Genomic DNA, 25,622 nt, shown 5'->3' on the forward strand with positions numbered 1-25,622 from the left:
CCAAGAAGGGGTCTAAAACTGTTTTATCCCCTGGCACTTTTATTCGCTCTGAGCCTTCCACCTCTCAGGACTCTGTTGTTTAGGAGATGCCCATTCTGCATCCGCAGTCCCCTTTTAACCCTATGTCACAAGCAGTGCCCTGCCGCCCACCTATATCTCCGGCTGGAGGTAATTTTTTGCCAGCGGATTTTGCTTCTCAGCTTCAATCTGCTGTCTCAGCTGCATTAAATGCATTACCTATTTCTGGGAAACGTAAGAGAAAGGTTAAGTATAGTTCCACTGAGGATGATCTAACATCTGTTGCATCTGAGGGTGAGCTTTTTGAGTCAGAGGTGTCTGAAATTAAATCTCCTATTTCTGAGGAACTGCATTTTAGGTTTAAAATTAAGCACCTTCATTTCCTTTTGAAGGAGGTATTATCTACTCTAGAGGTTCCGGACACTAAGCTTCCTGAGGAACCAATTATCCCTTAATTAGATAGGGTCTACGAGGAAAAGAAGGTTCCTGAAACCTTCCCAGTGTACGAATGGCTGAGATTATTTCAACATAATGGGAAAAGATTGGGACTTCTTTTTCCGCTTCTTCAACTTTTAAGAAATTGTTTCCAGTCCCTGACTCACATTTGGAGTTATGGAGTTCCATTCCTAAGGTAGATGGGTCCATTTCTACTCTCGCCAAACCTACTACTACCTACCTAGGGGATAGCTTCTTGTTTAAGGATCCCGTGGACAGGAAATTGGAAGGCTATCTAAGAAAGATGTTTCAACATATGGGCCTCCCTATTTCAACCTGCGGCAGCTGTTGTCGCAGTCGCGGATGCTGCTACTTACTGGTGTGATTCGTTATCAGAAACATTTGAAGTTGAAACCCCTTTTGAAGGATATACAGGACAGGATTAAGGCTCTTAAGATAGCCAACTCCTTTATTTGTGATGCTAATATGCAAATTGTCCATCTGAATGCTAAGGCTTCAGGTTTTGCAGTCCTAATGTGCAGGGCTCTTTGGTTAAAGTCTTGGTCCACGGATATGGTATCTAAGACCAGACTTCTTTTAAGGGGAAGATTTTGTTCGGGCCAGGCCTGGAATCTATCATTTCCACAGTAACAGGAGGGAAGGAAGTCTTCCCTTGGGTAAGGAGGAGAACTAAAGGTTGCCAGTACTCTAATTTTCCTTTCGTCCAGACAAATCTGAGTGGACTCAGTCCTCCTCCAAACCTGAACAGTCTAAGGGTACTTGGAAACCTAACCAGTTCTGGAACAAATGCAAGCAGACCAGGAAGTCTACGGATAACAAATCTGCATGAAGGGCTGGCCCCCGAACCGGGACCAGATTGAGTAAGGGGCAGACTGTCCTTTTTCCTAGAGACTTGGGTACAAGACGTTCTGGATCCCTGGTTATTAGATGTCATTTCCCAGGGTTACAAGATAGGGTTCAAATCTCGTCCCCCAAGAGGCAGATTTCTTCTTTCAAGATTGTCTACAAGACCTTTTTAGACTGCGTTCGGGATCTTTTCTCCTTGGAAGTAATCGTTCCGGTGCCCACATCAGAAAGGGGTCGGGGGGTTTACTCAAACCTCTTTGTAGTTCCCAAGAAGGAGAGAACTTATCGCCCAATTCTGGACTTAAAATATTTCTACAAGTTTTTCAGGGTCCCCCCCTTCAAAATGACCACAATCGATTTAAAGAATGCACACCTTCATGTATTGATCCACAAGGATCAATTTCAGTTTCTGAGGTTCATATTCCTGGATTAACATTTCCAGTTCATAGCCTTGCCGTTTGGCTTAGCTACTACTCCCAGATTTTTCACAAAAAATTTGGGAGCTCTCCTAGCAGTGTACAGATCTCAGGGTATAGCAGTGGCTCCGTACCTGGACGATATCTTGGTTCATGCTCCATCTTTCCCTTTGGCAAGATATCAGACGGAGTCTCTTCTGTGTCTTCTCAGAACTCACGGATGGAGGATAAATCTAGAAAAGAGTTCCCTGTTTCTCAGTACCAGGGCTGTTTTATTCGGAACTGTCATCTACACAATATCCATGAAGATCTTTCTGACAGATCAAAGACGTTCCAAGCTGGTTGCAGCATGCCTATCTCTTCAGACCACTCTAAATCCTTGGATGGCTCAGTGCATGGAGGTAATTGGTCTCATGGTGTCTTCCATGGACATTATTCCTTTTGCCCGCTTCCATCTCAGACCTCTATAACTATGCATGCTAAGGCAGTGGAACGGCGGTCACCTAAACCTGTTTTAACAAATTGTTCTGGACAATCTGACGAGAGACTCTCTCTCTTGGTGGCTCTGTCAAGATCACTTTTCCCTAGGCACGTGCTTCTTGAGACCATCCTGGGAGATTGTGACTACGGATGCCAGCCTCTCAGACTGGGGTCTCAAGAGGGCTCAGGGGACGGGGTCCAGAGAAGAATCGTCTCTTCGGATCAATTTCTTGTAACTTCAGGCAATTCACAATGCTCTAAGGGCATGGCCCCAGCTCTGTTCTGCCCGGTATTTAAGATTTAAATCAGACAATATAACCTTGGTGGCTTACATCAACCACCAGGGAGGAACAAGAAGTTCCCAAGCAATGATGGAAGTGTCTCGAATTCTTCAATGGGAGGAATCTCACAACTGCCTTCTTTCCGCAATTCACATCCCAGGGGTAGACAATTGGGAAGCGGACTTAATCAGCAGACAATCCTTTCACCTGAGGGAGTGGGTTCTCCACCCCAAGGTGTTTTCTGAGATAACTCTCAAATAGGGAGTTCCGGAAATAGACCTTATAGCTTCTAGTCTCAATATCAAACTACCCATGTAGGGATCGAGATCGAGGTATCCTCAGGCGGAATTAGTAGACGCATTAGCGGTTCCATGGAGGTCCAATCTCATATATCCTTTTCCTGACCCTTCTCACTCGAGTAGTGGCTTGCATCAAGCAGGAGCAGGCTCCGGTGATTCTAACAGTACCATCCTGGCCTCGAAGGACCTGGTTTGCGGATCTAATAAAAATGTCTTCCTCCCCTCTGTGGAGGTTACCTTATCGAGCTGACCTTCTTAGTCAAGGCCCATTCCTACATCAAAATCTAGATTCTCTAAGACTGACTGCGTGGAAATTGAATGCTTAGTCTTATCCAAGAGAGGTTTTTCGGATAGAGTTATAGACACTTTGATTCAACTCGCAAGCTGGTCACTCGCCGTATTTATCATAAGGTGTGGCGTACTTACCTTTGTTGGTGTGAGGAACGCACATGGTGAAGGTTGCCCGAATCCTGTCTTTTCTCCAAGATGGTTTGGAGAAGGGTCTATCTGCCAGCTCTCTAAAGGGTCAGATCTCGGCCCTGTCGGTCTTACTGCACAAGAGATTAGCAGATCTTCCAGACGTACAGTCCTTTGTTCAGGCTCTGGCTAGAATCAGGCCTGTGTTTAAACCTGTTGCTCCTCCTTGGAGCCTCAACCTTGTTCTTCGTGTTTTGCAGCAAGCTCAGTTTGAGCCTATGCATTCTATTGATCTTAAGTTTCTATCCTGTAAGGTTTTATTTTTGTTGGCTATCGCCTCTGCTCGCAGAGTCTCTGAGATATCTGCTCTGCAGTGTGATCCGCCTTACCTTATTTTCCATGCCGATAAGGCGGTTTTACGTACTAAGTTAGGTTTCCTACCTAAGGTAGTCTTGAATCGCAACATCAATCAGGAAATTATTGTTCCTTCCTTTTGTCCTAATCATTTTTCCTCAAAGGAATGTTTGAACCATAATCTGGATGTTGTACGTGGCTTAAAATGTTATTTTCAGGCTACTAAGGATTTCAGGCAATCCTCTTCTTTGTTTGTGATATATACTGGTAAACGCAAGGGCCAGAAGGCCACTGTGACTTCCTTATCTTTCTGGCTGAGAAGTATCATCCATTTTGCTTATGAGAAGCCTCCTGAGAGGATAATGGCTCATTTCACTAGAGCAGTTTCTTCTTCCTGGGCTTTTAAGAACGAAGCTTCTATGGATCAGATTTGTAGGGTGGCTACCAGGTCCTCCTTACATACCTTTTCAAAGTTCTATAAATTTGATGTTTTTGCTTCTGCGGAAGCAGCTTTTGTGAGAAAAGTGTTACAGGCTGTGGTGCCCTCAGATTAGGGTCTGCATTTTTCTTTTTTTGCCCTCCCGTTTGGTTCATTCAGTGTCCTCTGGAGCTTGGGTATTGGTTCCCAACAGTAATGAATGAAGTCATGGACTCTCCCTGTCTTCAGAAAGAAAACAAAATGTATGCTTACCAGATACATTCCTTTCTTTTCTGGCAGGGAGAAAGGAATTTATCTGGTAAGCATACATTTTGTTATATATACATACACGCACTTTGGAGCCCTTTCCACTCAAATACCTTAACACTTGAGAAATCAATTTAAATATTTTATAATGTTTTTTACTTTGTTTATGTAAATATTTGTGATCCAATGTTCTTCACTTAGAAGAAAATGTTCTTTTTATTTTTAAATAGATATTTATATACATAGTTTTATATATCTATACCTGTATAGATATATACAGATATATATATATAGTTCAAAGTAGACAAGAACTCCAGAAATCCAAATCACATGCCCAGGGTGCAACAGATAGGTAAATAGAAAATAATTTTTGAATGCACTGATGTTTCCTGGTTTTTCTGCAACTGCCTTACATCTGCCTTATACAAATATGAACCCTGGCCCTTATAGACATTGGTATGTATATGTATATATTTGTTACTAATGCGTTTAGGGGGACACACATCATTTGCAGACCTTTCTTCAATTATTTTCAATTATTTGGTTTAACGATGTTGACTTTTGGCTCTTTTACAGTACAGTGTACACACAGCCTGCCCCCCTCTTCTGAGTTTTTGACATGCCCATATGCTAACAAACATTAATGCCTTTAATGCCTTTGATACATTTTACCTATGTATTTATGTGCTTTCATGAACATGTTTAAAGATGCTGATCTTATGTGGATAGGAACTTAGATTTGTTTTATACGATGTATTTAACTTATTTTACTTATTCATTTTGTATTGCCCTGCTTATGACCAATCTTGTCCTGCTGTTTATTTATGTATTTTGTTCACTATTTGATTGCTGTTTGGGTCAGACTCATTTGTTGCCAGGGGGGTGTCCTCACTTGTGGGAGGCACCTTACTTTGGAGAGCATGTGATTGGCTGGCCCTCCTTTATAAGGGTGTCTGGTGTGGGTTTTTGCTCATATTGTATTTTGTATGTCTGAGGAAGGGGCTAATCCCCCGAAAACGTTCACATTATTGGAATAAAACCTTGAAAAGTCCTGGCGAGTGCACTCTTCATTATTTTTTATATATATATATATATATATATATATAAATATATATATATATATATTTCTTTCATGTAATTAGCAAGAGTCCATGAGCTAGTGACGTATGGGATATACATTCCTACCAGGAGGGGCAAAGTTTCCCAAACCTCAAAATGCCTATAAATACACCCCTCACCACACCCACAAATCAGTTTTACAAACTTTGCCTCCTATGGAGGTGGTGAAGTAAGTTTGTGCTAGATTCTATGTTGATATGAGCTCCGCAGCAGGTTGGAGCCCGGTTTTCCTCTCAGCGTGCAGTAAATGTCAGAGGGATGTGAGGAGAGTATTGCCTATTTGAATTCAATGATCTCCTTCTACGGGGTCTATTTCATAGGTTCTCTGTTATCGGTCGTAGAGATTCATCTCTTACCTCCCTTTTCAGATCGACGATATACTCTTATATATATATACCATTACCTCTACTGATTTTCGTTTCAGTACTGGTTTGGCTTTCTACAACATGTAGATGAGTGTCCTCGGGTAAGTAAGTCTTATTTTCTGTGACACTCTAAGCTATGGTTGGGCACTTTTTTATAAAGTTCTAAATATATGTATTCAAACATTTATTTGCCTTGACTCAGGATGTTCAACATTCCTTATTTCAGACAGTCAGTTTCATTTTTGGGATAATGCATATGAATCAATCAATTTTTTTCTTACCTTAAAATTTGACTTTTTCCCTGTGGGCTGTTAGGCTCGCGGGGGCTGAAAATGCTTCATTTTATTGCGTCATTCTTGGCGCGGACTTTTTTGGCGCAAAAACATTTTCTGTTTCCGGCGTCATACGTGTCGCCGGAAGTTGCGTCATTTTTTACGTTCTTTTGCGCCAAAAGTGTCGGCGTTCCGGATGTGGCGTCATTTTTTGGCGCTAAAAGCATTTAGGCGCCAAATAATGTGGGCGTCTTTTTTGGCACTAAAAAAAATATGGGCGTCATTATTGTCTCCACATTATTTAAGTCTCATTATTTATTGCTTCTGGTTGCTAGAAGCTTGTTCACTGGCATTTTTTCCCATTCCTGAAACTGTCATTTAAGGAATTTGATCAATTTTGCTTTATATGTTGTTTTTTCTATTACATATTGCAAGATGTCCCACGTTGAAACTGAGTCAGAAGATACTTCTGGAAAATCGCTGCCTGGTGTTGGAGCTACCAAAGCTAAGTATATCTGCTGTAAACTTATGGTATCTGTTCCTCCAGCTGTTGTTTGTACTGATTGTCATGACAAACTTGTTAATGCAGATAATATTTCCTTTAGTACTGTTACATTACCTGTTGCTGTTCCGTCAACATCTAATACTCAGAGTGTTCCTGATAACATAAGAGATTTTGTTTCTAAATCCATTAAGAAGACTATGTCTGTTATTCCTCCTTCTAGTAAACTTAAAAAGTCTTTTAAAACTTCTCATTTTTGATTAAAGTGATAATTTGCTGGGTATGCTCTGAAAAGTGTATGCTCTGATGGTTCCGGGGGAGGAGACTGAGTGCAGGACACACTGCGAGCACGCTCTCTCTAGCTCTCCACTCTAGCCACTGGCGGTAATTTTCGCGCTCAAACCCTTGTCCAGGGAGGCTACCTATCCAAGGGCAACTGGATCCCGGATCCATAGCGGTGCTACCACAGGGCACCGCATCTCTTATTGCTTGGCCGTTACCATCTTAACCCCAGTCCTCTGCGGATATTAAACAGCAAGTACCGGCTGCTCTCCCTCACCCCTCCCACCGGTGTTGCGTGAGGAGGTGAACGGGATATTGCCCTGCAGCTGATTGCCTAAGGACTTGGGATTCCTGGAGCCAACCTAAAGAACCTACATTCCTCAAGAAAACATCTGGTCTACCAGCGGCTCAACACACCAACAAAGTGCTGTTCCAACCATTGCCTAATCTTACCGGGTTCCTTCCTGGGCCTGGACGGGACGAGGATTTGCCGCTTCTTTCCGTCCTGTGTCTGGAGAGGTGCACCTGGACCATCAGGGCGCTGACCGGTGACGTAGCTGGGTCGGCGCCGCGCTGCTCATTGGCGTGGTGTGGAAGCGACTGCTGCCTTGTGTTTCCACACACCGATGCTGCTGGTGGATTATTGGCAGCCTCCATCTACAGGTGTCGCTCAGTCATCTTGGGCTGGGAAGTAACTCGGCACTTGAACCACCGAAGAAGGAAGGAAGATATCTCAGTGCTGGCTTGATCTGCCTGCCTGGTCGCTGAACGTATAGGATCCGCCAATTCCATTGCACCAAACTGCATGGTATAAGGTACTCTCTTTCTGTTGAGGTGCACACTATATAACTGCTGAATTTTGTCTGTGCACTAGATAAAGAAGTCATCTAACAGAAAGAAATCGCAAAACCCAAAGGGAAGTTTTTTTACCCTGAAAGTCACGGCAGCATAAAAGTAAAAGCACACTTTCCTATCCATTTAAATCCCCACACTTGGACAAGGAAATTGGGTGGACCAAAAAGTGTGATTTATTTTGCTTCTTTGCCAAGCTGCACAAGTTATTAAACTTCTTCAGCGTCTTGGCTGCATGACTTTCCCTCCCTGCTCACTATAAGCTGCCCCAATAAAAAGACTGAACTATCAGAAGAACGTTTTTGATTTCAGTATACTGTCTTATAGACTAATTTTGTCCCAAATATCCCACTGTGTCCACGTTCTTTCATATTTCTAACAACATACCTGTTTTGCTTTGTCATTTAAACTTAAATGTGTTGGTATATGCTACAATTTCATTCTACTTTAATCCTCAGCCAATTTTACAGTACCCTCTTTTAGAAAAACTTAGTGTGCTAGGGTCACCTTAGGATTACTAGTAAAATTGGTCCATAGAATATATTATTTTTGCCTATGAATAAATGCTCTGCATGCCTTGATGGCAGAGACCCATAAACCTGGGCATAGTTATACGCCCTGCTACTCCGCTGGTAATAATTAAAAAACAGCATATATGCTATAAAAGTTTTATTCCCATCTACTGTATAGTATTGCTGTGCCTGATCTTTCTTCGTTACTTATTCAGGTTTTCCCTGTGCTCTATTCAAAGCAACAAAATATCTTTTTGTGTAGAACACTTTCTAAGGTTCTTTGCAATATCTAGGATACTTTGGAACATAGTGCTAAGATAAGAATAAGGGGATTATGTCATTCTATGATGAAATGTTCTGATTCTCTGTGTTCTATTTTGAGACTGTTTACTTATAAGTTAACTATTAAGATGAATCTACTTCAGGTTTTCTTTAACTGATCGGCAGCCCATTTCAGAGTACAGAACATATCTTAAAAATATATCTTAAAGTTAAGATATGGTGTTGAATTATAGCTTAAGTGTCAAAGAGTATTTCCCTTTGTGTTCTCTACTCTAGGGGGGTAATGAATCACAGTCCCAGGGCAAATAGTTGATAATCTCTGTTGTGACAATTATACAAAGCTGGGTACAGGCCAGACTTAAATAATATTGAACACATAAGTGGAGTAAATTGGTGACTTTCTCCGTATCATATAGTACATCTAACCCAGAGAAATAGAAAGACATTATATAAGAATTGTCATCCTCAGGTGAATTTCAGGACTGGCGATAATTATTGAAATAAAATATTTACTGCATAAGTAGCAGATTGTTAAGAGACACTCATAGGTACTAAAGGGGGTAAATTAATGTAGTAGTTCTTTTGATTTCATATACTGGCAAATTAAATGTGAATATACATAAAAATTGAGTACAAATTATAAGTAAATTGGATACTGTTAAAGTATAGCCTAACTCTTCAGGAATTAGGAGTGATCGCAGTTATTAGAAATAGGAGAAAAGAATAATCTGATACATAGGTTAAGCTTGTTTTGGTGTAACTTTTGCCTAAAGTAACACACCGTCATAATTTAAAAACACTATAACTCACTTTCTTTTTCTTTTTTTTTTTTTTTTTTTTTTTTTTTGCACACCCTCACTGAATATCCTCACAACCCACTTCTCACTCTCCCCTTTTTTTTTTTTTTTTTTTTTTCTCTCTTCCTCCCTCCTCACAACACATAACACCTTTTTTCACTAATTGGCACTTTTGGGCGGGGGAATTCATCCCCCGCCCCTTTTTGATTTTCCTAAGCACTTAATTAATTCATGGATAAATTCGTGCACACGCACATTAAGACCCCTTCACCAGCTATGACGGCTAGACATAAAGACAAGAAAAATAAAAATGTGATAGAAACACAGGTAGATATTCATTCACTTTCCTCTAACCTCTCCTATAACAAAGAAAGTGCAGATACTCAAGTATTAGTATCCAGTATAACTGAAGCACTTGCCCCAAGATTTGAATCTCTCAAACTTGAGATTAAACAAGATATTGTATCTCTTACTAACGAAATCAGACAATTCTCAAATAGACTTCAAGAAGCTGAACAAAGAGTGTCAGACTTGGAGGATGTCAGCTCAATCCATAGCTCTAAATTAAAAGCTGCAGATATAATGCTATCTAAAATACAAGCTAAAATAGAGGATCTTGAAGATCGCTCGCGGAGAAACAATCTAAGAATAATAGGGGTCCCAGAGGGGAAACAATATGAAAATTTGGGAAAATTTATATCTGAAACCTTAGTACAAATACTAGGATTACCTCCTTCTTACCCTCCAATAATAGTTGAAAGGGCCCACAGAGTAGGGCGTCAATCTGACGAAGGAAGAGGGAAGATCAGAGCTAGACCAATAATAGCTAAACTACTAAACTTTCAGGATAAGATGGTAATCTTTCAGTACTACCGAAAGAACCAACCTATCTCCTTAGGGACAAACAATATACTATTATTCCAAGATTTCTCCGCTGAAACAGCGGGGAAAAGAAAAGAGCTATCCCCTACTTGCACGAAACTTATTAAAGCAGGTTACCGTGCCACTATAATTTACCCAGCTAAATTAAAAGTTACTCTCAATGATGAAGTCCATTTTTTTGAATCTGCAGAAAAAGCAGAGAAATTTGTAGAAGAACTGGGAAGGAATGACAATAGGTGAAGGAAAGAAAATAAGACAAAATAAGGGAAAGTTCAGCATAATTTCCGAATTTACAGATTACAGTTAGATATATGATGCAAGGTGTAAGTTCTGTAAGGGGGTTGTGCAGGGCCCCCGGGGGAATGCCTGCACTAGGAGGGTATATAGCTTTAGGAATTCCTTCTTTTTTTTTTTTTTTTTTTTGTTTTGTTTTGTTTTGTTTTGTTTTATTTTTTTTTGTTTTGTTTTTTTCTTAGGGTGGATGAGGGATGGGCAGGGCAGATAAGTGTAAAATAACCTCCTGGAATATTGGAGGTCTCACCTCTCCCATCAAACGAAAATCAGTTTTGGTTCAATTACAAAAAATTGGTACTGATATAGCTATGCTACAAGAAACTCATTTAAATATGCAGGAAGTGCTAAAACTGAAGTTCTCATGGGTAAAGGAAGTGTTTGCTTCCACAGGCACAAAAAGGAAGAGAGGCGTGGCAATTTTGTTAGGGAAAAGAATTAAATATGAAACTTTGCACAGTATCTCAGACCCGGAAGGGAGATATATAATTTTAAAATTAAAGATAGAAGGAATTCTATATACACTTTGTAATCTATACGCTCCCAATGTGTTTGATCCAATGTTCTGGGACACTCTGCAATCAAAAATAATTTCTGAATCAACAGGATACCTAATTCTAGGCGGGGATTTCAATATGGCCCCACACCAACCCTTGGATAGACTTAGACAGAAGCCTACTGTGGGGAGGAATAAGCGAGACAGCCTAGAAACTAAAATGTTTAAGAAAATTTCCAAAAATTTGTTAGTCAGGGACATATGGAGACTCCAGAACCCAGATCTAAGAGATTTCACCTGTCTGTCTCGAGCTCATAAGACTCTATCTAGAATAGACTTGTTCCTTATTGATGAAAGACTATGTAAAATGAAAATTATAGCCAAAATACTCCCTATTTGTATATCAGATCATAGCCCTATTACAATAGAAATTCAATATAATGATTTCAAACTAGGATCCTCTCGCTTCTTCTTCCCCACATGGCTGACGAATGATGTAAAATTTAAAAACTGGTTAAAAAGCAAATATGAAGAGTATGCTGAATTTAACAAGACTTATGTTGATCGCCCAGATATTTTCTGGGAGGCTGCAAAGGCAGTTCTTAGGGGGGAAATGATTTCATATATTGCTAATAGAAATAAAACACTAAGAATTAGAGAATCAGAAGTGACAAAAGCTGTAATTAACTCATATAATCGCTATTTGCTTGATAACTCCCCGGGAAGTTGGATCAGATACATTGGAGCAAAAAACGAAAGAGACTCATTTCTAACCTATAGAGAGACTCAGAAGGAGCTTAAACTTCAGGCAAGACTTTATCGCTATGGCAATAAGGCTGGAAAGTTATTGGCCAATCTGTTAAAAAGAGAGAAAAGATCCCCATTAATAGATAAGCTTCTGCATAAGCAGAAAACCCATATAAATATAGATGATATTGCCAACATTTTCTCAGAATATTTTTCAAAAATTTACTCTCTAAGGGATTCAGACAAAGTTAAATCAGATGAATTCTGGAGCAAAATTGTCCACCCTGTACTTGACGGTGAAAAAATGCTAATGGTTAACTCCCCAATTTCTCAGGAAGAAATTCTAAAGACTATTCAGGAGCTTCCATCAAATAAGGCACCTGGTCCAGATGCATTACCAAATGAATTTTACAAAATCCTTGCACCATTCGTTGTTTCACCGCTAAGTAAGCTTTTTAACCACATGTTTATTGATGGAAAGGTGGTCTCGCCTCAGTTTTGTGCATCTCACACTACACTGATTCTTAAACCCGGGAAGGATCCGACAAAAAAGGAATCTTATAGGCCCATAGCATTATTAAATTCCGATTATAAGATCCTGACCTCCATTTTAGCCAAGAGATTGCAATTGGTACTTCCGGAAATAATACATAAAGACCAAGCAGGATTTTTGCAGAAACGAAATCTAACAGCAAAGATCAGGGAAGTATTAGTCACTATAGATTATTTTAAATCTACTGATTTGGCGGGGCAGAGGAGAGAGGGGGACTCCCCAGATTTAGCAATTGTTTCAATTGATGCAGAAAAAGCATTTGATTAAATTCATCAGGATCATTTGCTCTCGTCTCTCTATAGGTTTGGGTTCAGAGGACATTTCCATAAATTTGTGGAGAATTTATATAAAAAGTCATTCACGAGGTTAATTGTTAATAATACACTATCTTCGGAAATATCACTGGAAAGGGGAACACGCCAGGGATGCCCCCTCTCCCCTCTCCTCTTTAACATTTCAATTGAACCCTTGGCAATAGCAATAAGAACACAAATGGAAGGAATAAAGATAGGTAGAACAGAGCTTAAAATTGCGTTATACGCGGATGACATCCTGCTATATATCTCTAACACGCAAAACAATATACCCATACTTATTTCAATTATAGAACAATTCGGATCCTTCTCGGGTTATAGGATTAATGCGTTAAAATCTGAATTATTATGGATTAGAAGGAATCCTGATTCTTCGATGGAAATTCCTTTTAGAGTCTCAGAATCATTTAGATACTTGGGGATAATGATCACTTCCGATTTAGACAAATGTTATGATCTTAATGTAAAACCAGTACTGAGAGAGATTGAGGTGAGTTTGAAATTATGGCAGAATCTCCCACTCTCGATTTCAGGTCGCATTGCCGCATTTAAAATGATCTTGCTCCCAAAGTTATTATTCATTTTACAGAATACTCCAATAATCCTCAGAAGGAAAGATATTGAAAAAATTAATAGTATGATGAGAATTTTTATATGGCAGAGCAAAAAACCCAGAATTTCGTTAATGAAACTTTCACTTCCTAAGAAGTACGGCGGACTTGCACTGCCAAATATACAATTCTACAATCTGGCCTCACTGGCCCGAATAGTTATAGATTGGATTCTAAATAAAGATTATGTAACAAATAATGAACTTGAAAAAAATGTAAGTCTACCATACCTTCCCACAGCCTTAATACACTGTAGCCCTAAGACAATCCCCCAGGAAATTAAGATATTCAAAACATTAATATATCCACTACAGGCATGGAGAAAGATATGCAAGTTATTATCTATTAAAGGAAGTGTCTCGAATCATATGCCAATTAAAGGGAACCCTAAATTTCAAGCGGGAATACAATCGGCACCCTTCCAAAAATGGCACACATTAGGTTTGAATAACATTTCTCAGATAATAGACTGGAACGGCCACTGCATTAAAACATTCGAAAGTTTAAAAAGAGAATTCAGCCTCAGCAATAAAGAATTCTTTGCATATTTACAAATTAGACACTTCATAACTAAGATAATAAATGAATCTGGTTGGAACTGGTCCTGGGGAAAGCTGGAGAATTGGCTTGTATTAGCTAAAAATGGGTTTATGTCAATCTCACCATGCTATCAATTATTGATATCTAATAAAGGGGAGATGAATCTAGGAAACTTAGCAGTTGCATGGGATTCTATGATAACTCAACATCCTATAAATTCAAATAAAATCCAGGCTTCTATTTTAAAAGTATCACAAATTACTTTATCAGCCACATGGAGAGAATCCCACATTAAGTTATTGTATAGGACCTACTACACTCCAAAAAAAGGGACAAGATGTGGGAATATTAATTTTTGTACATGCCCAAAATGCTCATTACAATCAGCAGATCTTATCCATATGATCTGGGAATGCCCCAAGATTAAACATTTTTGGGCTAAAATAGAATACTGGATTAATCAAGTTTTAAAAATCTCTCCTCTGAGGTTGGACATAATCTCTGTAATCTTTTTATGGGAAGCAACGAAAGACCTTCGGAAGCATAATAAAATAATCAATATGATTATTCTAGCGGCAAGATATTTAATCTTCAAAAAATGGAAAGGAAGGGCTAGCCCCAGTATAAATGAGCTCAAAAACGGCCTAAAAAAACAATATATAATAGAGCAAAGAGACACTAATATAGAAGAAGAGAATGATATTGAAGGTTTCTTTAAAAAATGGACAGCTTTTATTAAGATATTTCCATTAAATGAAAGAGAACATATGATATACCCATTTAGGAACTCAGAACTAGTATTGATGGGACTATGGTAGTCTTCTCTGCTCATCTCCCATCCCCCCCTCTTTCTCTTTTTTTTTTTTTTTTTTTTTTTTTTTTTTGGGATAATTACATGTTGTGTTTTAGTGTTACTATGCTCAGTGTTGTCTGGTTGTTTAAGTCCTCTTTCCCCTAGTGGATTAGGTATGTTAGGTTGGTTGATTTTTTTTTTTTTTTTTTTTTTTTTTTCTTTTTTTTTTTTTTTTTTTTTTTTTTTTCTTTTCTGTGTTTTTTTTTTGTTTTTGTGAATAATTGACCTAAGACGGAAAGGGAAGAAAAGGGTAAAACTTAATTATTGTTAAGACTGTTATTTAAAAGATAAGATATAGCATGATAAAATAATGTAAATTATAGTATACGTTGCATCTGAAAGTTCAATTCACATTAACATTTTCTGAAGAGGAATAAGCACTATATCATTATATAATTTTGAATATCCTGAAGCTAGAGAAAAAGAAAAAATAGAAAAATGAGGTTGAGACTATTTTTGTTTCTTGCTTTTGTTCTTTTTTTGTGATGCAACAAAAATAATGTTCTTTTGCATCATGTGTATATTGTGAATATTTCTTTTTTTGTACCTATGCATTCTTTTTCAATGTATCACATATATGTTGTTTTGTGATCTTAACCTCAATAAAAAAAAAAAAAAAAAAAAAAACTTCTCATTTTTCAGATGAATTTTTAAATGAACATTATCATTCTGATTCTGATAATGGTTCTTCTGGTTCAGAGGATTCTGTCTCAGAGGTTGATGCTGATAAATCTTCATATTTATTTAAAATGGAATTTATTCGTTCTTTACTTAAAGAAGTCCTAATTGCATTAGAAATAGAGGATTCTAGTCCTCTTGATACTAAATCTAAACGTTTAGATAAGGTTTTTAAATCTCCTGTAGTTATTCCAGAAGTTTTTTCCTGTCCCTGATGCTATTTCTGAAGTAATTTCCAGGGAATGGAATAATTTGGGTAATTCATTTACTCCTTCTAAACGTTTTAAGCAATTATATCCTGTGCCATCTGACAGATTAGAGTTTTGGGACAAAATCCCTAAGGTTGATGGGGCTGTCTCTACTCTTGCTAAGCGTACTACTATTCCTACGGCAGATGGTACTTCCTTTAAGGATCCTTTAGATAGGAAAATTGAATCCTTTCTAAGAAAAGCTTACTTGTGTTCAGGTAATCTTCTTAGACCTGCTATATCTTTAGCGGATGTTGCTGCAGCTTCAACTTTTTGGTTAGAAGCTTTAGCGCAACAAGTAACAGATCATAATTCTCATAGCATTATTAATCTTCTTCAACATGCTAATAATTTTATTTGTGATGCCATTTTTGATATCATTATAGTTGATGTCAGGTATATGTCTCTAGCTATTTTAGCTAGAAGAGCTTTATGGCTTAAAACTTGGAATGCTGATATGTCTTCCAAGTCTACTCTGCTTTCCCTTTCTTTCCAGGGTAATAAATTATTTGGTTCTCAGTTGGATTCTATTATCTCAACTGTTACTGGAGGGAAAGGAACTTTTTTACCACAGGATAAAAAATCTAAAGGTAAATTTAGGTCTAATAATCGTTTTCGTTCCTTTCGTCGCAACAAGGAACAAAAGCCTGATCCTTCATCCTCAGGAGCAGTATCAGTTTGGAAACCATCTCCAGTCTGGAATAAATCCAAGCCTTTTAGAAAACCTAAGCCAGCTCCTAAGTCCACATGAAGGTGCGGCCCTCATTCCAGCTCAGCTGGTAGGGGGCAGATTACGTTTTTTCAAAGAAATTTGGATCAATTCCGTTCACAATCTTTGGATTCAGAACATTGTTTCAGAAGGGTACAGAATTGGCTTCAAGATAAGGCCTCCTGCAAAGAGATTTTTTCTTTCCCGTGTCCCAGTAAACCCAGCGAAGGCTCAAGCATTTCTGAAATGTGTTTCAGATCTAGAGTTGGCTGGAGTAATTATGCCAGTTCCAGTTCTGGAACAGGGGCTGGGGTTTTATTCAAATCTCTTCATTGTACCAAAGAAGGAGAATTCCTTCAGACCAGTTCTGGATCTAAAAATATTGAATCGTTATGTAAGGATACCAACATTCAAAATGGTAACTGTAAGGACTATCCTGCCTTTTGTTCAGCAAGGGCATTATATGTCTACAATAGATTTACAGGATGCATATCTGCATATTCCGATTCATCCAGATCACTATCAGTTTCTGAGATTCTCTTTCCTAGACAAGCATTACCAGTTTGTGGCTCTACCGTTTGGCCTAGCAACAGCTCCAAGAATTTTCACAAAGGTTCTCGGTGCCCTTCTGTCTGTAATCAGAGAACAGGGTATTGTGGTATTTCCTTATTTGGACGATATCTTGGTACTTGCTCAGTCTTCACATTTAGCAGAATCTCATACGAATCGACTTGTGTTGTTTCTTCAAGATCATGGTTGGAGGATCAATTTACCAAAAAGTTCATTGATTCCTCAGACAAGGGTAACCTTTTTAGGTTTCCAGATAGATTCAGTGTCCATGACTCTATCTTTGACAGACAAGAGACGTCTAAAATTGATATCAGCTTGTCGAAACCTTCAGTCACAATCATTCCCTTTGGTAGCCTTATGCATGGAAATTCTAGGTCTTATGACTGCTGCATCGGACGCGATCCCCTTTGCTCGTTTTCACATGCGACCTCTTCAGCTCTGTATGCTGAACCAATGGTGCAGAGATTACACAAAGATATCTCAATTAATATCTTTAAAACCGATTGTACGACACTCTCTGTCATGGTGGACAGATCACCATCGTTTAGTTCAGGGGGCTTCTTTTGTTCTTCCGACCTGGACTGTAATTTCAACAGATGCAAGTCTTACAGGTTGGGGAGCTGTGTGGGGGTCTCTGACAGCACAAGGGGTTTGGGAATCTCAGGAGGTGAGATTACCGATCAATATTTTGGAACTCAGTGCAATTTTCAGAGCTCTTCAGTCATGGCCTCTTCTAAAGAGATAATCGGTCATTTGTTTTCAGACAGACAATGTCACAACTGTGGCATACATCAATCATCAAGGAGGGACTCGCAGTCCTCTGGCTATGAAAGAAGTATCTCGAATTCTGGTTTGGGCGGAATCCAGCTCCTGTCTAGTTTCTGCGGTTCATATCCCAGGTATAGACAATTGGGAAGCGGATTATCTCAGTCGCCAAATGTTACATCCGGGCGAATGGTCTCTTCACCCAGAGGTATTTCTTCAGATTGTTCAAATGTGGGGACTTCCAGAAATAGATCTGATGGCCTCTCATCTAAACAAGAAACTTCCCAGGTATCTGTCCAGATCCATCGATCCTCAAACGGAAGCAGTGGATGCATTATCACTTCCTTGGAAGTATCATCCTGCCTATATCTTTCCGCCTCTAGTTCTTCTTCCAAGAGTAATCTCGAAGATTCTGAAGGAATGCTCGTTTGTTCTGCTGGTGGCTCCAGCATGGCCTCACAGGTTTTGGTATGCGGATCTTGTCCGGATGGCCTCTTGCCAACCGTGGACTCTTCCGTTAAGACCAGACCTTCTGTTGCAAGGTCCTTTTTTCCTGTATCCTCTCACTTCCTCTCTATGGGTCATAACATCAGCCAGCTCAGATTCCAAATAATTGAACAGATTGAGAGACCAAGGAGGGGGGGTAATAGAGAACATATACTAAAAACAAGAGAGATGTTTTGGATATACAAATTGGAAAGCTTAATACCTAAGGGTATGAACAAAGAATTCGATTGGAGTTTGTTTTACTAAATATTTGTTTTTCCTAAAACATCTCTATGAATATGTAAATCTTCCCTTTCTAATGGGCTGAGTATCATGATACCTGCATTTCTTTAATCTAAAATAATTTTCTAACAACCCCTTTTAATGGGCTGAGTAAAATTGAAGGGAGATTTTTTTGGAAAAAGTTTTTTTTGGAAAAAATTTTTTTACAAAAATTATCTTTACACATAAAAAGACTAAAGAGAAAAGTAAAAGATTATTTTCAAAATAGGCCTACAGTGTTCAAATTGACAGTAATCCATATAATCTTTAGCAGCAATTTTTTGAAATCAACTCTAAAATGAAAGAGTCCAAATTAACATTTAAATAACAAGTAAATAGCAATGGCATATCTGCATATTGTGCGTAAGATTTCTTCTATTTTAATTTTGTACATATGATTTTATCTATTAACATTGTTTGATACTTAAACCTTTTCAATGTGACTATTCAGAATGCTTTTTTTCAATAGGAAAATATATGTTAGATGGCCACAAGATGGCAGTGATACAATAATGAGTAGTCACATGACAACAGGTGAACAATTGACCAGGTGTAAAGTATTTAAATGATGAATCAGTGTATGTTCAGTATACATGACTAAGGACCTATAGCAGGTCTGAAACGTTGTATGTTTGTCAAAAGACCCTATACGAAGAAATAAAGGTTTTTTAACTATTGGTGGCTGGAACAAATCTTTTTTGCTACTTGAAGTATTTGCAGGATAAGGCAGATCCTGGGTTCCGTGCCCCACAAGCCACATATCTGTTGGTGCTGTTTTCCACACTTTGCTTTGAGGATTTGATTTCTGCCATTGGAAATACTTGCATCAAATTATGGCTGAAGGTATGACTGAAGATATGACAGATACAATAAAGGGTCCTAAGACTTTTGGCTATGATGAAGAAACTGCACAGCAGATTAATGCTAAAGTACTGGGAAACAGAGACTTTCTTAAAATTGCTTCCTCTGATGTTTCAAGCAGGAATTTGGAAAAAGATTGCAAGAGGAAAATGGTGTTGGAGCTACATGCCATCACACTCTCTGAATACCATAAAGTGCAAAGGATTCCCAGGGGGCTAAGAATGTCTACCTGTCCTACTTTATTTGCAGACCGTAAGGAGTATACTGACAAGTTTGAAAGTATTTTAAACAAATGCTCCTTCGATATAATTACATGGACAGTAGAATATGCCCAACAAGAAATAGAGAAATACAAGGGAACCATTAACAAACAGAAAGAAGAAATGGTGAAGAAAATACCTTTAGATGAGTACAAGAAATTGGTGATGGAGGTAGAAAAATCCGTTAACGACTATAAGAAGCAATTGGAGAGTCGGAAGCGTCTTAAGTTCATCAGGGATGAGCAGGATTATTGCCATGGGTTGGTCTATAGGTGGCGACAGAACACAGGCACTGGTAGGAGCTTCAATTATAGATCAAGAGAGCAAAAACGTCAGGCCACACGAAAATCTACCCCGGAGGAAGGTCACAGTGGCTCCGAATCATCGGTGAGTTTTTTAACGGAAGACTCCGACATCGATGCCACCGGGCCGGTAGGAAGCACAAGAGAAAGCCTACCGCGCCAACCGATGACGTCAGAGCGACAGCGTCCGCGACGGACGCGCGGAAATCAACGAGGACACTATCGCTACTAGTTCCAGAGAAGGCACTCAGCATGAATGTAAAAACGGAAGACGCTAATGGGTATAGACGCTCCTCACGAATGGATGGCACAAATGAATATGGGGTAAGAGATGCGAAAATATTTTCCAATAACATGCATGCAGTTTGTTCCTATGTGAGAGTGACTGACTCCAATGACCGGCTGGGCTGCCTTGACATAACTAGTGAGCATGGAGAAAAAATATCTTATCTAAGCTCATTAGATGCTCCAGGATATAACCAGACCTGTAACCCTATAGACCAAAATCCTGTAACAGAGACTATGGATGTATGCACGAAAGGTATAAATGATGGATCTCATTCTGTCTTGAGGGATATGGCTGTTATAAAGGGACTATCACCCAAACAGGGGATCTGCACAGAACTCTCATATGCAAATGTGGACTGTAACACTAATACCACTATTGTATCTAATGACTCACAGAATGGATATGAAATGTCTAATGTTGAAAAGGTTGATGCACAGGTTGATTCACATATTGTTTTTAAAGGTTTAAATAAATCATTACATGATATTACACACCAGAATTCACAGTATAACACACAGCACTTAGAAGAGAATTTAATTTTTAATTTGTCTAATTTGAAAATGACAAAAGAGCAAGAAACAGCTCTTAATAAAGGATTATCCTATTGCCTAGAGAATTATTGTGATGAATTTAAAATTCAACAAGATCTACAGAGGTTCTATAGGAAACTGAGGCTAAAGATTTATTTCTCTATGCAAAGGGATAACATAAATGACACCAACACAATTAATAAAATAAAGTTTAATGACATTAGGCACTTTGGTCTATCTAAAAAAAGCACTTTTTCACCAGCATCCACACATAGTGCAGCCACATATGTTAATCTTGTACAGAGGGAAGTGGACAACTTATTTAAAAGAGAGAAAAAAAGAAAATTGGTGCAAAGAAATAGGAAAAATAATAAAGAGGATATGTCAGCCGTTAGATCTCTGAGAGAGAATAAAAATATAATCATCAAAGAGGCCGATAAGGGCGGGGCCATTGTGATTTTAAACAAATCTGATTATATAGATGAGATCAATAGGCAACTAAAAGATACCCAAGTTTATGAAATACTGACTAGAGATCCCACCATACAGATTAATAAAGGGATAAATAACATCTTAACTCTGGCTACACAAAGAGATATTATAACAGACAAGTTTAAGGAGGCCTTATATGTAACAGATCCAATTAGGCCAGTAATATATGTACTACCAAAGGTACATAAATCCTTAAGAAATCCCCCAGGACGCCCTATTGTGGCAGGGATGGGTTCAGTATTTTCTAATATTTCCATCTTCTTGGATAAAGTATTGCAGCCTTTAGTTAAGAACACTACATCTTACATTAGGGACACTAATGATTTTTTGGCTAAATTACAGGACTTAGGACATGTAGGTGATAAATGTATTTTGTTTTCCTTAGATGTCTCAAGCCTTTACACATCTATCAAACATACAACAGGGATCTCATCTGTGGAACATATGCTTAGATCTAGTAAGAGTTATACTGAGGCAGATATCTGGTTTCTAATAGAACTTCTATCTATTATTCTTTATCAGAATTATTTTCTGTTCATGGATACATATTATCTGCAGAAACAGGGTACAGCAATGGGCTCCAACGTTGCCCCCTCATACGCCAACATTTTCATGAATAGCTTTGAGGAATACTTTGTGTACCCTCATGGCTTGTTCCAGCTCTATGGCGCCTCCTGGTGGAGGTACATTGATGACGTGTTTGGCGTGTGGGGGGGTGACGTTGGTAGCCTATTGTCCTTTGTTGAAGATCTTAACAATTCTGTCAATGGATTAAAATTCACTTTAAATATGAGTGAAATTGGAATTGAGTTCCTAGACACCTATGTATACTTTAAGGATGGTTTCTTAAAAACAGATATCCATACAAAAGATACAGATAAGAACAACATATTGAAATATGGAAGTCACCATCCAGATAGTATCTTCAGGGCCATTCCAAAGAGCCAATTTTTAAGGGTTAAACGCATAGTGTCTGAGGAGAATAGATGCAAGCAAAGGTTGGAGGAGATGGCTGACAAATTTATCAATAGAGGGTATCCAATATCACTAATTAAGGAACAACTAGATGTAGTTAACAATAAAGAATTACCTAAAAGGTACAAAAGCAAAGAAACAGATCGTCTAGTGTTTGTAACACAGTTCAATGAATTTAGTCAGAAGATCAATGGTATTTTAAGAAAGCATTGGCACATCCTAAGGGACTGTAACCCTCAAGTGAATGAGTTTAAAGAAAATTTTATGACAGCATACAGAAGAAATAGAAGTATCAAAGATAGCCTTGTACATTCAGATATAGGCAGTAACAGATTGAACATACAGAAGACTATAGGCCCTAGGAGAGATGGATGTTATCCCTGTTTGAACTGCAGTAACTGCAGTTCAATGATTAAAGGCGAATATTTCTCTCACCCCACAAATGGTAGAAAATACAAAATTAATAAATATCTTACTTGCAGGTCATGTTACTGTATTTATTTGATCAAGTGTCCATGTGGTCTGATCTATTTGGGCGAGACCTGTAGAGAGGTAAGGGAGAGGATAACAGAACATAAGTCCAATATTAGATGTAAGAACAAAGAGGCTCCTGTATCCTCTCACTTCCTCTCTATGGGTCATAACATCAGCCAGCTCAGATTCCAAATAATTGAACAGATTGAGAGACCAAGGAGGGGGGTAATAGAGAACATATACTAAAAACAAGAGAGATGTTTTGGATATACAAATTGGAAAGCTTAATACCTAAGGGTATGAACAAAGAATTCGATTGGAGTTTGTTTTACTAAATATTTGTTTTTCCTAAAACATCTCTATGAATATGTAAATCTTCCCTTTCTAATGGGCTGAGTATCATGATACCTGCATTTCTTTAATCTAAAATAATTTTCTAACAACCCCTTTTAATGGGCTGAGTAAAATTGAAGGGAGATTTTTTTGGAAAAAGTTTTTTTTGGAAAAAAATTTTTTACAAAAATTATCTTTACACATAAAAAGACTAAAGAGAAAAGTAAAAGATTATTTTCAAAATAGGCCTACAGTGTTCAAATTGACAGTAATCCATATAATCTTTAGCAGCAATTTTTTGAAATCAACTCTAAAATGAAAGAGTCCAAATTAGCATTTAAATAACAAGTAAATAGCAATGGCATATCTGCATATTGTGCGTAAGATTTCTTCTATTTTAATTTTGTACATATGATTTTATCTATTAACATTGTTTGATACTTAAACCTTTTCAATGTGACTATTCAGAATGCTTTTTTTCAATAGGAAAATATATGTTAGATGGCCACAAGATGGCAGTGATACAATAATGAGTAGTCACATGACAACAGGTGAACAATTGACCAGGTGTAAAGTATTTAAATGATGAATCAGTGTATGTTCAGTATACATGACTAAGGACCTATAGCAGGTCTGAAACGTTGTATGTTTGTCAAAAGACCCTATATGAAGAAATAAAGGTTTTTTAACTATTGGTGGCTGGAACAAATCTTTTTTGCTACTTGAAGTATTTGCAGGATAAGGCAGATCCTGGGTTCCGTGCCCCACAAGCCACATATCTGTTGGTGCTGTTTTCCACACTTTGCTTTGAAGGTCCTTTTTTCCATCAGGATCTCAAATCCTTAAATTTAAAGGTATGGAGATTGAACGCTTGATTCTTAGTCAAAGAGGTTTCTCTGACTCTATGTTACAGGCTCGTAAATCCGTATCTAGGGAGATATATTATAGAGTCTGGAAGACTTATATTTCTTGGTGTCTTTCTCATCATTTTTCCTGGCATTCTTTTAGAATTCCGAGAATTTTACAGTTTCTTCAGGATGGTTTGGATAAAGGTTTGTCTGCAAGTTCTTTGAAAGGACAAATCTCTGCTCTTTCTGTTCTTTTTCACAGAAAGATTGCTAATCTTCCTGATATTCATTGTTTTGTACAAGCTTTGGTTCGTATAAAACCTGTCATTAAGTCAATTTCTCCTCCTTGGAGTTTGAATTTGGTTCAGGGGGCTCTTCAAGCTCCTCCATTTGAACCTATGCATTCATTGGACATTAAATTACTTTCTTGGAAAGTTTTGTTCCTTTTGGCCATCTCTTCTGCCAGAAGAGTTTCTGAATTATCTGCTCTTTCTTGTGAGTCTCCTTTTCTGATTTTTCATCAGGATAAGGCGGTGTTGCGAACTTCTTTTAAATTTTTACCTAAGGTTGTGAATTCTAACAACATTAGTAGAGAAATTGTGGTTCCTTCATTATGTCCTAATCCTAAGAATTCTAAGGAGAAATCATTGCATTCTTTGGATGTAGTTAGAGCTTTGAAATATTATGTTGAAGCTACTAAAAATTTCCGAAAGACTTCTAGTCTATTTGTTATCTTTTCCGGTTCTAGGAAAGGTCAGAAGGCCTCTGCCATTTCTTTGGCATCTTGGTTGAAATCTTTAATTCATCATGCTTATGTCGAGTCGGGTAAAACTCCGCCTCAAAGGATTACAGCTCATTCTACTAGGTCAGTTTCTACTTCCTGGGCGTTTAGGAATGAAGCTTCGGTTGATCAGATTTGCAAAGCAGCAACTTGGTCTTCTTTGCATACTTTTACTAAATTCTACCATTTTGATGTGTTTTCTTCTGAAGCAGTTTTTGGTAGAAAAGTACTTCAGGCAGCTGTTTCAGTTTGAATCTTCTGCTTAGATTTTCAGTTTTTTTCTTTATAAGATTTAAACTTTATTTTTGGGTGTGGATTTTTTTTCAGCGGAATTGGCTCTCTTTATTTTATCCCTCCCTCTCTAGTGACTCTTGCGTGGAAGATCCACATCTTGGGTAGTCATTATCCCATACGTCACTAGCTCATGGACTCTTGCTAATTACATGAAAGAAAACATAATTTATGTAAGAACTTACCTGATAAATTCATTTCTTTCATATTAGCAAGAGTCCATGAGGCCCACCCTTTTTTGTGGTGGTTATGATTTTTTTGTATAAAGCACAATTATTCCAATTCCTTATATTTATGCTTCGCACTTTTTTCTTATCACCCCACTTCTTGGCTATTCGTTAAACTGATTTGTGGGTGTGATGAGGGGTGTATTTATAGGCATTTTGAGGTTTGGGAAACTTTGCCCCTCCTGGTAGGAATGTATATCCCATACGTCACTAGCTCATGGACTCTTGCTAATATGAAAGAAATGAATTTATCAGGTAAGTTCTTACATAAATTATGTTTTATATATATATATATATATATATATATATATATATATATATATATATATATCAAAATAAAAAGAACATTTTCGTGAAGATTATTGGAATGTAAAATTTGCATTACTACCTTTTGGGTTTTGGGCTGTATGTCTTACATGGTGTCGGGTTAGCACGCAATCGATAAGTGTTAATTTTTTATTTTTTTAAAGCGTACTCCATTGAGTTCTAAGGGGGCAAGAAGTTATTCCGGTTGCAATATCCTGCGCATCAGGTTTCGCTCACGCAAACAATTTACTTTAAACTTGTTATACGAGCACTTACCCGCCCGTGTTAAAATTCTACATTTAGCGGTGTTTGTGCACGAGCAAAAAAAATATTCAGCTCGCCACTCTGCATCTGGCCCAATATATATTAGTGGGGGTTAAAAAACGGTGGGGG

The 25,622-nt window shown here is 38.1% G+C and overlaps 1 protein-coding gene across 1 annotated transcript in view; it reads left to right on the forward strand.

Annotated features, from left to right (window-relative positions):
• SYNJ2 (synaptojanin 2) overlaps window positions 1-25,622 on the forward strand; it is a 621,954-nt gene that overhangs the window by 292,362 nt on the left and 303,970 nt on the right. The gene's annotated exons all lie outside the window — the stretch shown is intronic.

This window comes from Bombina bombina, chromosome 4 (genome assembly GCF_027579735.1).
Source record: "Bombina bombina isolate aBomBom1 chromosome 4, aBomBom1.pri, whole genome shotgun sequence".
Classification (NCBI taxonomy): domain Eukaryota; kingdom Metazoa; phylum Chordata; class Amphibia; order Anura; family Bombinatoridae; genus Bombina; species Bombina bombina.